Genomic DNA, 4,531 nt, shown 5'->3' on the forward strand with positions numbered 1-4,531 from the left:
TATTTACAATGTCTTCACTTTTTTGCATGAATAGGAGGCAAATGTTCCTGAGTTTACTTTAAAGTAGTTGTTTCTTAAATATTATTGGAATTCCCAAGTTGAGGTTACTTCTTTTTATGAATGAAAGAAACATAGCAGCCATCAATATACCATTAAAATTTACTGGCAGAAAAATAAATGTGTCCATCAGAAAAGGGTATGGTCCACTTCTAAGCCAAGTGAATGTGAAAGGACATAGGCACATAATTGATATGTCAGATGCAATTTCGGGAGTTTTAATAAAATAACTTTGACTTTCTCCTTATATCTTTTAGGGAGAGAGATAGAGCGAGCGATAGATAAAGTGGGAGAGAGATAAAAAGAGAGCGATAAATTAAGGGGAGGGAGGAGTGTGCGTGTGTGAGAGAGGGCAAGAGAGAGAGAGTGATAGATTGAGGGGAGGGGAGCAGTGTGTCTGAGTGTGAAGAGAGGAGGGGCGAGAGATATAAAGAGAGATTGAGGGGAAGAGAGAGAGGAGCAATGTGGATGTGTGCGTGAGAGATAGAGTGATAGATTGAGGGGATCAGTGTGAGTGAGTGTTTGCGATGAGAGAGAGTGGGGAGATAGAGCGATAGATTGATGGGGGAACAGTGTGAGTGTGTGATAGGGAGAAGAGGCGAGAGATATAGCTTGAGGGGAAGAGAGAGAGGAGCAATGTGGATGTATGTGAGGGGGAGAGTGATGAGGGGGCGAGAGATATAAAAAAAGATTGAGGGGTGAGGAGCAGTGTGAGGGTGTTTGTGATAGAGAGGGAGCTCAGTATACACAGAGAAAGATTGTGGTGAGTGGGTGTATCATATGTGTTAGAGAGAGAGGACGAAATTGAGGTATGGCAACGACACAGGCCAACAAATTAGTGATAATATTAAAATAATACTACAATTCATCATTAAAACAAAGATATTGCTAATGATTGATCAAGCAAAAAGTTTTCTAATTTGGAAATAAGTTTTTTTTTAATTAATGCAGGGGATCTCCCACCACTCTCTCTGTCCCCGATCCTCCCCCCCCCCCTCTCTCTCTCTCTGTCTCATGCACGTGCGCACACACACACACACACACCATCACACACACACGTACACCCAGCCTCACTCGTGATCATCATTTCTCTTGCTTTCTTGCTTTAAAAAAGTTTTTTTTTTTTACACTTTTCATGTATCTTTACAAAATTGAAGTTATATAAATCCCAGTCCATAAACACATTAAATGTTGTGGTGTTCTGGTTGAGTGGTTTCAAAGAAAGCAATATGATATTTTGACAATATATTCGTATATTCTTAAACTTTATACACGTATGACATTTTGAAATTGTATAGAGTTCACCACCCCACCCTCGGTAAAATGTTAAAAGAAATCAGACAAGCAATACGAAAGTTATGGCTATTTGAAATTGAGATCCCTAAAAAAAAAATTCAAATTGGCTAACTAGGTAAGGAATATGACAATAGGGACAACTTTCCCATTGTGGTTTTTTTCTGTAAGTACCTATTCTCTTGGGGCAGTAATCAAAATATGATACTGCTAATGAATTGTTTTATATCCTCTTGGAGAAGAAAAATATCATTTGAAGCAAAACTTTTGGAAAATTGTAGCCATTTTATGTATTTGGAACAATTGAAAGAGTAGTCCTTTACATCACGTACTATGACATCATCAATGCGGCCAAATTTTTAATTTCCTCTAAAACAACTTAGGCCTATCATATGGATTTATTTTATTCCCTGATTTTGTTGTCAATTGTTATTTTGCTGGGTATGCTTTCTCTGTTATCATTATCATTTTAATCACCATGACTACCATCACCACCACGTACCACCACCATCATTTCCATCATTATCATCATCATCATTACCACCATCATCATCACCATCATCATCATCATCATCATCACCACCACCATCATCACCACTACCATCATCATCACCACCATCATCATCACCACCATCATCATCACCATCATCATGATCATCATCATCACCACTACCATCATCACCACCATCATCATCACCATCATCATCACCATCGATCATCATCACCACCATCATCATCACCACCATCATCATCACCACCATCATCATCACCATCATCATCACCACTACCATCATCATCATCATCACCACCACGTACCATGCACCACCATCATCATTTCTATCATTTTCATCATCTTCATCATCATCATCACCACCATCATCATATCATCATCACCACCATCATCATCACCATCACCACCACCATCATCACCATCATCATGATCATCATCACCACCACCATCATCATTACCATCATCATCATTATCTTTATCATCATCATCATCATCGTCATCATCATCAATCACCGTCACCACTTTCATCAATCATCATCGCCATCATCATTTTACTACTCTAGTAAATTGCAAGGCCCTATATAAACAAGGTTGCGACACCGGAAGTAGCCGTCATTTGCTCATGGAGCTTTTGAATAGTTCCAAATTCACCTAAGTTTGTGTACAAAGTCAATGGGGAAGATTTTTCGACAGCAAATTTCAGGTAATAAAAATTGTTATTAAGAAAAACAAAATGATAGTTTTTAAAGAGAATTTTATGTGCTTCATTTTGATATTATTGGTTTGCAATAATTTTGAATTTTAACATGCTTTTTTACTCATTTTTAATAGTTCCAAGGCGTAAACATGACAGTAAAGATACGGTATGGGACTGGCAACCGTAGCCGGCAGTGCGGCTGGCTCAGTAGCCCGATATACGCTGTGGTTGTGTTTCCTGACGGGTTGGGTGTCCGGACTCACGACATCTCCTTTAATTTTGAAAAGTTTACAAAAAATACAAGCAATGTCTTTGATTTTTTTATTAGCTCAGAATGTAAGAAAATATTATAAAGAACAAATAATGATGGTGATAAGCATTATCCAAGCTATATTTTTTGCTTTATTTTGCTGAGAAGTGAGAATTGAGATAAAATTAAAAAAAATGAAAAAAAGTCAGTGAGATAAACAACAGCAAGCCTAAACTTCTACAAATACAAGGCTTCATTTTTCAGTGTCCGGACACCAAACCCCTCATCGATGTTCCACAGATCCAAAACAAATTTCCTGAAAATGAATCCCAAATTTTCTGAAATTCATAGACAATTCCTGGAATTTTCCATTTTGATTTTTCAAATCTGGCAATAATAATTAATACAGTGAGCCTAAATTTGGTCCAAGAAGTGACCAAAATCAAGAAATAAAACATTTTTGTTTGTCATGTCCTCTTGAAAAATAGGAACAAAATTACGAAATGACGAGGGCAGAAAATTTTGAGCTCCGACGACGGAGCCTATGTCTGGATCTGGAGGAAGATCTAATGTTAATGTAGTAAATTTGCCATGTACCTGTAGTACCATATATGTATTAGTCTGTGTATTAGTATATATGTATTGATCTATGTTCATGTATATTAAGTCTGTGTATGTGCTGTGTGTATGCGAGGAGCGCTCCTGATTGGAGGAGCCTTTATATGCTCCTACGCCTGCTACGTGTGTGCGTTGCACAGCACGTACACAAGCTGGTGCTGAGAGATTGGATCCAGAGACCAGAGAGAAGGAAGACCCCGAGACGCCATCGAGTGAGGACATCCCAGTAGCTCCCCACTCGGCGCCATGGTCTACAACTAAGTTAGAAGTATCTACCGAACCTGTGATTAGTATACATGTTCCTGTTTCTACCGTGTGGCATCCTTAGTACAAGTGTCAGGTGAGTATTAGTTGTTGTCGCTGTCTTGTATCGTCGGTAACCCATTCGTGTAATTAGTGAGTAATAACCCTTGTCAGTGTCGTACTTGTAATTAACCAACCACTCGTGCCATCGGCATCGTATCGTATGTGTCTCGTGCCAGCACATCATCTGTAACCCACAACTTTCATTTTTACAACATTAGATCTAAATCTTTGTAAAATATTACATGAATATTTTAAAGTTGCTACGGTAAATTGTCATTTAATTGTAATCATGGGCGGATCCAGGATTTTCCAAAAGGGGAGGCACATTTTCCTGAGGAAAAAATTGACATGCAAAAATAAAAGGGACTTCACGGTCAAAGGGGGGGGGGGCACACTTCTGCATTTCTACATTACAATTTTAAATTTTGCTTCTCAAGGGGCCCCCCTTGTAATTTTTGGATTTCCCTGAATTTCCTGGAATTTTTTTCATTTCTGGAACCTTTCCTGGAAAAAGTAAAAGTTTCTTGAATTGCGGGAAGAGTGGAAGCACCCCATCCTCTTGCACTCTCCAACCACTCTTTCTGTCTTGAGTCTACGCAACATTCATGTACAATGCACACTCAAAAAGACAGATCCATTCAGTTATTTGTTTTCATTCTAGACTTAGAAATCTTTTTTTTTATTCACAAGAGCGCTCAAAAACTTTTAATTTTGAGCATATTTTTGTGAGGCCCTCTGTGACTGATGCAGATCTTCATCTCCACAGACTCTCTTTTTAATCTCTTTTTAATTAGAAAAA

The sequence above is a fragment of the Lytechinus pictus genome, chromosome 13, assembly GCF_037042905.1.
Source record: "Lytechinus pictus isolate F3 Inbred chromosome 13, Lp3.0, whole genome shotgun sequence".
Taxonomy (NCBI): Eukaryota; Metazoa; Echinodermata; class Echinoidea; order Temnopleuroida; family Toxopneustidae; genus Lytechinus; species Lytechinus pictus.